Here is a 10,688-nt window from a genome sequence, read left to right as displayed (position 1 = left end):
GCCAGTGATCATCACCAGAGTCGTTGAGATTATTTTTCTGCTTGTGTGTGCTCCATCCGTATACAAATAGCAACCGACAATTTAGCAGTGTCATAAAATTTATCTAAACGAAGAAAGATTGCCTGTATCATTCCGAAGAGCGTGTGTGGTGAACGATATCATCCAGCAGTCGAGTCCAACGAGTGTATCACCTTGATTTGCAATCAACTCTGGTAACGAGCCATCATCAGGCTCTTTTTTTTTGTGGTGCTTTCAGAACACGGCTGATTATATCCAGTTGTCGTAGTGAAAGAAGAACGCGCGAAGACCTGTATCGATTGTCGCCTTGCTGTCCCGCGAGTGTTTTGAGTGTATTCGTGCGCGTTGATCGCGAGTTGGATTAATCTAATTTACAATCATTCTTGAGCGCGCCATATATACAGCCCACAATCAGTATCAAGAGGATCAACCAGAGGCAGAAGCGAGGAAGTGAAACGTTACACGCGCGATCCGATCAAACGAATACGCTTAGCCGACTAAGTCTGGAAGCAAGACCAAGCAAGTGCAATTGTACCCAACTGTTGTCGTATTGTCCCTATCTGATCGCCGAAGTTCGTGTCTCCACCCAAGTGTGGTAGAAGCCAAGTGAAAACGACTCCTGGGTGTGATCCTCGGATGTGTTTACTCGAAACGAATGAAATTTAAATCAGTGCGCAAATATTTAAGCCACAGTGTGTTATCTTGTGAACGCAAATGTGACGAGCTGCTTATCATCTCTACCATTAGCAAAAGTAAATATCGTCTCCGAGTGATCGTTACCATTCCAAAACGGTGGATTAACTCGCCTGGATCCAGCAGCAGCCCGAAGCAATCTTTCCACACTCATCATCGATTAACAATGAAAATCTTTGCTCCACCCGTCAAGAACAACCAGTTCCCGAAGCCCTCACATTCCTGCAGTCAGTTTTACAAACCGAACTCTCATCTCAATAGTAGGTATCCAGTGACAGCAGCTGGTTTCAGTTTTCCTCCCCGACTAATTGACCCCCAGTTAGGGAGATAATTATAACGAGAACCACCAGGGTCGGAGGCTGGAACTCAGCCAACCGAAAAACCGGTTCATCAACAAGTTTTTATTTTTTAGTTTTGGTTCGATTCAAAGAAAAATTGCACAAAAACAATGACCGCCACTTTGGCTGACCGACAGACTAACTTCCAAACTTGACCGACCGATTGTGACACCACAACATTAACCACGCGATTCACAATTTGCTGATGCGATGGCCATCAAAATTAGGAGGAAACACCCGAAATCATCGGGGCAATCAAACTCTTGGAAAAGCGATGACGACGAACCCGTTTAAGGTTAGCAGCCTTCGGTTGCTGGTATCGCGATTGAAAACAACAACGAGTTAAACGAAATTTACCGAACGTCTTACAGCACCGATGGGATGTTATTTGATTTTAAACTGTTATTATTTCATTTCTTTTCTTTTTTCACATGTTATAATAACAACTTTCGGGGTTCTGTTCGGTTTTGAGACAAACCTTATTAGGGTAGGAAAGCTTTTGATCCTCGGTTTTTTTCTGTAAGTTTCAAATTGTTTCTTTAGTATTCACCGGCACAAAAAACTCAGAAGAAAGTTTTGGAACTGCGACCATAATAGTGGTGAAAAGAGCAGGTCCCAAGTATCTTTCTTACGGTACACTTCAGTTCACACATTAAAAACCGCGAAGAAATCTAAGCCTGAAAACACCAAAGTTTGGGATTCTCATTTTCGAAAAGACTGGCCCAAATTTTACAAATTCAGTATCTTTGAGTTATCGAAAGTGCTGTGCACATTTATGATGAATAAAGTTTCTTTATAAAATACATTTCATTTGAGTTATGCTTCTAAGTGAAAAGCACTCGCGTCAAGCGGGAAAACGAGATATCTCGTATTTGGTCCGCAATGTTTTAATCGAAAATATACCTTGTTTTGCTTTTTTTATAGGCTGGGGAACGAGTTGAAAAATTGATGGAAAGTGATGATTCTCTGAGAATTTTTTTCATATATAGTTACATAATAACCCGTATTTTAAATTTATGTTTGACATTGTAGGACAGCTCATACAGAGCCACGATTTCTTCATTTGTACAGTGATCTTAGGTACTTCTTTATGAGTATCAGATAAGATCAATCTTTTAGGAATTGTGATTAATCCATACCAATCCATAGTGGTTCAGAGTTTAGCGAGACAAAATTGATTATGCAGAAACTATAAAATTTAGACAAGTGGATAGAACTCAAGTTTGCTATGCCAAAGGTTATGAGATCAAATCTCTTCCACAACAGAGATTCTTTCTGTGCTTTAGTTGTTTACATGCTAGATTACTATTTTTAAGATTGCCAGAATTTTTTAAGCTCGTACCCGGGCCGGAAAAATCCGGGCTATTTTATCTAAAAACCTGGCAAAATCCGGACATTTGAAATCAAGCTAAGCTAAACCTTACCAAACACGGGCATTTGATTTCAAAATTGTCGACCAAAATCCGGGCAATATTCAGACAAATTTGGTCAAAACCTAGGGATTACTTATCAAAAAACAAGAAAAAAAGGTTGAAATTTTTTTTAAAATTTATTATCAGATTTTAGATTATAAAAACCTTTCATAATTATTTTTATGAAACTTGCTAAAAAAATTGTGTTTTGGCCGCATAAATAATAAATTTTTACAAAACAAATTTTTTTGAAAGTTTGATTTGAGAATGAGAATAAACCCTAGCAAAATCCGGGCAACTGGGCCGGACTGGACTTTTCTCAAATTTTAAATTAAATATCCGGGCAAACCCGGATAAAACCGGCCAATCGGGTAACCTTAACTATGCTATGACAGAGATTCGATCCCATAATCATTGCCATAGCAGAAGTGAGTTATATCCACTATTGTATAGCCGCTGGCAATTGAAATCTAATTTGAGGCAACATTTTAAGTTTGGTGGAAGTCATGGTTGGAATGTATTTCCAAGGAAAATGACCTTTTTTGAAATTTCATTGAACAGTTTTTGTGTAAATTTAACCAAAATGGTAACAAATGGGACTAATTAGCTATTTTACTATTTTATTGCATTTAGCTATTAATTGAAAAAAATGCTCTCCTTTGAAGGGTCATTTAAACTTTTTTCTCGAGTTGAAAAAATAACGTCTCTAAGATAATTCCTTAAATAATAGATTGATATTCGAACTACACAACGCTGTCTTTGTTATTTTTATTGTTTGCCCCAATCTGAGATATGCCAGTTTGAAAAATACATCTTTTTGATAGAAAAAGCCTTATATCTAACGAATGCTTTAAGATAGAAATTTGCTGTCTAAGACAAAAAGTGCACATTTTGATTTGATAAAAGTGCATAGAAGACACCGCTTACGTATAAATAAATTCATTCAATAGAGTTAGAGCTGAAAATCTATTTTCTTAGAAGCGCTTTAACATTTCAACTTTTAAAAAATTCATAGCGCGCTTCCTAATCGTCATATGAATTTGATATCTTCGACAAAGTTGCCTTAAATGGTATTGGCTGCAACTTTGTTAAAGACAAGTTTATGTATAAAAATCAAGGAAAAATATGATACGTCCTAAAATCTGATACTTTATTATTAAAGCGCATTAAGGCTGGAACAAATTACAATTTCTTCTTTTGTCACCCTCCCCCCTTCGAAATTTCCAAAAAACCCAAAGGGGGAAATAAATAAAGTTTTAAGTATTTTATGAAAATTTCGAAAAAAATTCAAATATCCGAAAGATTACAACACCAAATACAAATTTTAGAAGATGGGAGGTATTTCACCTTTTCTATTCTTGATTTTATTGAATTTTTCGATAAAAAACTTACTTGATCTATAGATTTTGTGCAATGATATTTTATGCAATTTTGTTGCATACCAGATTTAGTGCAATTTATTCCAATTTATTTGTTTTTTGCATTATTTTTTATTCTCCCCCACCTTGCGGTGTTCCAACTCCGAGTGACAAAAGAAGGATTTGAAATTTGTTCCGGCCTATTTGATGAGCATCTTTGCTGAAGACACCTTTTGTCTAAATCTTATAGTTTCTGCTTTATTAATTTTGTCTCGCTAAATTCCCGTTTTGGACCACAATCCTAGCTCGGCCCTATGTGTTGGACTCTTGGGATATCACTATCATCACTTTTTTGAGATACAGTAACTGCTATTCCTCACCCTAAAATATTTTGGGTGAAATCAGTGAAGTATTTCTGAACCTTAGGTCTACATGAGAACATCTACTTCGACGAATTTGAAGTGAAACTGTGCACCCATAGTAAACAACTATAGAACAATTATTCCAACAAATGAAATCTTATGTGAATGGTTTATTACAAATTTGAAAAATTATTCAATCTTTAGAATTCAAGCATTCATAAAATTTGCGGGATTGAGGCTTCTCCGTGCACCCATGGTAGAATTTTTTTTTTCATTTTAATAATATACTAAATTAAGCCTTGTCTGAATCGAAGAAAATTAAAGCCTGATATTTTCTTGGACCATTAAGCTCATTTTATTCTTCTTATCTCCATGGTGTAACATGAATTTGTCAGTTCTTTCATTCTTTTTGCTCTCCAACTATAAACTGCACATTGAGTGAACCGAAACGGTCTAATGTTCATGGCAGTTTTTGGTTTTGGTTTCAGGTTGTCGATTTTCAGCAAGAAAACCTGGTTTAAGCATAACACATATTTTTGCGTACGAAAATGCCAAATATATCTGAGAAATCCTCCAAGAAAACTCAAGCATTCCTCAACATCAAGCATTCTATTACGGTCAAAAAACTATATAAAAGTATAATTGAAAACTACATTTAAAAATTGAAATTTGTTCATCTAAACAACTGTGTTAAAATTCAGGAAATCTTTCAGTATTTCAAATTTCCAAAGTCAAAATTTCCAAGTACTTATGTTACATCAATCAAGTATCATCTGAAATTCTCCTTATAAAAATGATAAGCAAATCATGTTTTTTTTTTGCTGAAAAAAAATTAAAGAATGAAACAACTAAAAAAATAGCGAAAGAAAAGGCCATTGAACTAAAACTCAATTTTTTAAAACATATTAGAGCTTATCCTTATCCAAAAAAAGCATATCTACAGCATAATCGATAAGGTGAAACTGTGAAATACAACTCAGTTTTGTATGGTTTTCTGAAGATTTTTTAAAAATATCAGTTAATTCAATCGAGCTGTGAGCTAGATTGCCAATAAAAAAAATTGTGTTTTGGTGTAAAACAATATAAGTTTCTGTGATGCTTTTTCCAATTATTTCATTTAAAGGTCATGATGACAAATGAGACCTTTTTACAATTTACTTTAGAGAAATTAATTAACATAAACAATTTTATTATATTTTTTCAATTGAAAGTTTGGAATCCAAAATTTATAAACTTTAATTTTGGAGATAGGTACAAAATTTTTAAAAAAATTGTTCTGTGAAACGGATTCTGTGATCAAAATTTGGTCAAAATTCTGTAAAATTACAGATGATTTTTCTGTGATTTCGGCAACCTTGACTGAGAGTGTTAGAATTTTCAACCCTGATTAGCTTGTTCCGATGTAGTTCTTATCATACAAACAAACTATCGGTTAACTCGTTTTATCTATCGGGAATATCTTTTGTATGGATCAGGATTGAAAGTTCATGAAAGCCCGAAAGTTTGGGTTTTTTTTTAGTTTGCTGAACATAACCCAATACTGCGCCAAAAACAGCAAAGTAATTGGTTGCAAACTCAAACCAAAACTGACATAGACAGCTGTGAAAAATTGGCCTTGATAATGTCATCATACAGCAAGAAATTTAAGTCAAATAAATAATAAAAGTATTTAGCTAACTATAGGGCTCAGAACAGTTCATTATTGAGCTGAACACATAATTTAATGTTCTAATTTAATATAAATGTATTGATGAAAAGGTACAAATAAAGACATAAGTATATAAAAAAGCTAAATTATGAAGATAACCTACAGGTCCTAAACTGGCATAAAAACACCAAAATGTCAACAACATCTCGAGGAGCTAAGATAGCGCTGTTGGCAAAACACCCAACTGCTTTGATTATATGGGACTGTTGAGAGATGAGTTCGATTCTCGTTCTCGTGTTAGAATTTTTTTTATTCGAAAATTTCTTTGCCTGACAAAAGTCTATTCCAAGTTTTAAAAACATGATATTTTTAAGCATTGAAAAGAGCATCAATTGGCAGAAAGATTTTCTCTATTTTTTTGGGTGTACGATATTCGACATTGAATTTATTTCTATGGATGGTAAAGAATGTAAACAGAATCAATAACAGCAAGATCAAACTTTTAGTTAAGGATATCGGAGTATATTTGAATGAAGAAGAAAATAGGACGAACAAGTGGGAAAAAACACAGAAAAGATAGCACCGCAGCCAACGATGATGTGTTGGAAATAATGTTCATTTTTCGGGATGAACCCTTAAAATTTATAAAGACAAAAAATAAACTCAGGATTTTTTAAAACTGCTGAGAATCGTTAATCATGATTTCTCGACCGAAAAATCCTACGGCCAACTTTCTTTTTATCAAATGATATCAAACAACTGTCCGGCATACTTTTTTTTTGCAACCCTAATGGGTTACACGTGGAACTTTCTGACGTATTTTACAACCGTTATCGTTTAAGGTTTATTTTTATTCCACCCGTTCACACACAGCTGTCACTTGGCTTTAGTTAGTTTACCAAGCAGAGCCTTACTTTGTATGTTGACTGGCATTCACGGATGATTGACAATATGTATTGTGGAGGCGGTTCTCCGTTTGGCTTGTTTTTTCTTCTGTTTTTCAAATGATACAGGGTTGAAAATGCACATTCGACAGCTTAATCTGTGATGGGGGACACGCAAGCGTTTGAATGAAGCTTCTAGCCTGTGTAAACGCAAATCATGTGTGTGTGTGTGTGGGCTCGAATTTCAAACTCGCTTTTGGGGTTTTTTTTTTCAAACTGGAATCAATAAATTTAAGCTGCAATGTTGATGGCAGAAGAAATCAATCTCAAGCGGATCAAGGATAAACATAACCGCGCCACAGAAATAGTTTCTCCTTTCTGTTTGCTCTAATTTTTCGGTACCAAGAAAGAGCAACCGACAACTGGCCGAGTTGGTTCGAATTTGTCGCACTGCGTACAATCCCATAATCATAATAACATGTCATCTCGAAAGAGCTCATCCATCCACGGCAAAATCTGAGGATGGCAAATCACGACCGAAACCTTCCAATATGTTAGGTAGTCGGAAAAATCTCCACATTATCGCTCTAGAGGTATTCTCAAAGGACGATTCGTATAATGAGTTGAAAAACCACTCCGATTTTTTGGGTCCGGATGCGGGCAACCGTAAAAATATTGATCAGAAAAGCATAATTTCTCGGGCTCCAAGCGAACTCGGCTATAGTTTCCATCATCCGGTAGAGCTGGGGTTATAAATAACGGTCTGTGATGGGGGGCCAGTTGAATAATTCATAACTCGATTTAATCGGTGACGGATGAAATGATCTGAAAAGTATAACCTTGACAAACACGTTTAATTGAAAATTAAACCAATTCAATAGGGCCGGACAATTTGGCACCAGTTTTTTTGTTTTTGATTATAGTCTACGTGAATTATTTTTATAATTACGAAATAGTTGAAAGTATTGAATCGATTCTTTAAGGCTGATGTTGAATAGCACTGAAATGTTAAAGCTATCCGGACTTCGAAAAAAACTGAACAAAATTCATCCGGATACAAACCGGAAGCTGTCTTTTCATATCTCCAGCAGTGTTACCGGATATGGACCAATCGAAATCCAACCGGAACCGCCCGAAACGACGATGGTGATATCTTTGTCGTTTTTGGGTTTGGGTGTTGCTTTTGCCAAAAACGGAAGGATATTATTACTGCTCCTTGAGCACGAAGGATCGAGGTTAAAATGAAATCCTACTCCTACTCGGAGTGCGTTGACCAACTTTAGGCGTCTGTGGTTTTTGTAACGGAAACGTGCGGTCGCCAAAGTTTATCGCCCGCGTTTATTGATGGGATTTCAACCCATCGCGAAGGTATATTGTATAGGGAAAACGTGTGGCGAATTCCACCCTATTCAATATAAATAAGCACTAATTGAATAATGGAAAGCAGGGACACGATTGCATGACTTTTAAATTGATGGAATTTGCAACTAGATGGGTCATCGGTGTTACATGTTTTTTTGCTGGTATAAGTGTACGTAAAATTGAAAATAAAACCGGTAGAAAATAGTAGAAAATAGTGAGCAATCATCAGTCAAAATTTTTATAACCGACGTTTCGGCGTTCTACTAAGTTTTTTTCATGGACATTGACTCGAATTTTTATTGGTAAATGTTTCATTGCCAAACATCACAAAGTACAAAATCTGTAAGACTTTGAATGGTTTGGCTTTTTAAAGTTCTACAGATTTTGTACTGGTTGACGTCTCAGCAAACATGAAATTGTATTAGAAATAATAACTTAAGTCGTCTACAATGGTGTTGCGAATCGCAATTCCAACTGCATAGTAAAAATATCGTATAAAATGTCGTCTTAAGTCAGTTTAAATCGTATATATTAAAAAGTCCGCCATGTTCATAAATTTTGAAATGATTTTGCTCCTGCCCGGAGCAAGTGAGAAAATCATCTTAATTTTCTCTTTGCAACCAGCAATGCATCCAGAAAATCAGATGAGAATTGAGTAATATTGACCAATGAAAGCACGGCAAAATATTGTCGCTTGCAACTTTTTTTTTTTTTTTATCTTTATTATAGAGACTTTCAGCCTCGGGCTGGTTCGTCTCTTTAAGTCGCTTGCAACGATTTGAAGGCTATGAGAGTAAAATCTTGCGCTCTCTTCCGATAGGTACGAATAAGGTGTTGGATAATGCCCCGTTGGTGTAGTTTTTGTCGCTTTAGAAAAAAAAGAAATTTATATATGTATATTGCCTCCACTTAGGTAGGTAAATGCTGTTTTTCAACTTTCATACGATCATTCTATAATGTATAGGGAAAATATACCAAAACAGCATAAGAATATAGATTCAAAAATGTTTGCAGGGGTTGGGCTGCGAACGTTTTAAATAATGTTAATTTCTTATGACAAGTAACGTGAAAGAAGTCAAGTCATTCATGTCACTCGGTTTCAGTTATGGAATTATATGGTGCCGCTTTAGGTGAGACGTCACGTTTCTTCGGGCCATTTTTTGAGAACAAAGATGCATTTCCGAAGAATTCCGATTAACATCCGAAGGTCGCAGGTCACTCGATGGGACCCGAATGACTTAATTTATTCTCGATGCTTGTGGAATAAATCTCACATCACTATTGGCTAATTGAAATTTGCCCAGCAGGAAAATAATAAATTTATAAAAAAAAAAATATGATACTCAATATCAAAATTAAGAGGAGGATTTTCAAGGAATTTCAGTGAACTCTTATTCGGAAATCTAACTGATTTGAGTTATCCTTAAATTATTGGAATTTTTCCCTCATAGCATGTTACGTGAGAAGACTCGAGTTATTCGCGTCACTCAATTTGGTCCGAGCTTCAGAATTCAGATGCAGAGATGCCAATGTGCCTGATTTTTCAGCATTCGCCTGATTTTTCGAGGCTCAGCGTGACAACCTGGTAAGCCATTGGATTTCCCCGATTTTTGGAAATAAGCCTGATTTTGCCTTATTTTTGCGAATGTGATGAAGAATGGGTAGTTACTGCATTAGATACCATGGCTGAAGTGAAAATGTGGAGCGACGACCAAAATAAAGGTCATCACTTTGATCGAAATCTCCGTTACCGAGCCTGATTTTTATTTCACCTGTCCCTGATTTTTGAAAAAAAAAATATTGGCAACCCTGTTCGGATGAGACACGTCGCTTCCGATCACTTCGGAAGAACTCCGATGAGTTTCCGAAGAACGCCGATGATTTTCCGAAGGACGCCGATTAGTTTCCGAAGGTCACCCGATTTGACCCGAATGGTCGTGTGAAACAAATCTCACCTCAACTTCACTATTCACTATTTAAAATTACTCAGCTGAAAAGTAATGATAACTTTTTAATACTTTCTGTAGTTATGAATGGCCATTAATGTGGGGTCAATACACCGAAAAGTCAAAATGGGTAAATTAGGGAAAGTCACATTTAATCGCTACCTTTGAGCTGATTTTTTGTCCGTATCAGTCTCCATTTTAATCAGCATTAGTAGCACAAAAAAGCAGCACTCTTTCCGTGATGATGATAATGATGGTGGTGTGCAGCAGCCAGATTCAAATTTCCCGGGGTTCGGAACAATATACCGCGGGAAAGTATGTCATACAAAATGCCTACGTAGAGTAGAGAAAAATCACCGCCCAAACGCTAGCTTTAAGTCTAGCTACTAGTCACCCTTTTCAACTCTGGCAAACTATTCTCGATCATGGCGGTCGGCTGCCGGGTGCGACTTAATAGCTGTTCATGTGGATTTTGTAGGGATTTTACAAACTCGAGTGTGAAGGTAGCTGGCACAAAAAAATGTCAGAAAACGCAGGTGTACTTCTGCGAGGGAAGGAAGGAGTAAACAATGCAATACATTTGCTTTGTGTCGGTGAGCTGTGATTCTAACTTTACAACTTACTAAGCATAATCATCAGCGATCGTCAGTTTGATGTACTGGTCTAG

The sequence above is a fragment of the Uranotaenia lowii genome, chromosome 2, assembly GCF_029784155.1.
Source record: "Uranotaenia lowii strain MFRU-FL chromosome 2, ASM2978415v1, whole genome shotgun sequence".
In the NCBI taxonomy this organism is placed as follows: domain Eukaryota; kingdom Metazoa; phylum Arthropoda; class Insecta; order Diptera; family Culicidae; genus Uranotaenia; species Uranotaenia lowii.
This window is presented reverse-complemented; position numbering follows the sequence as displayed.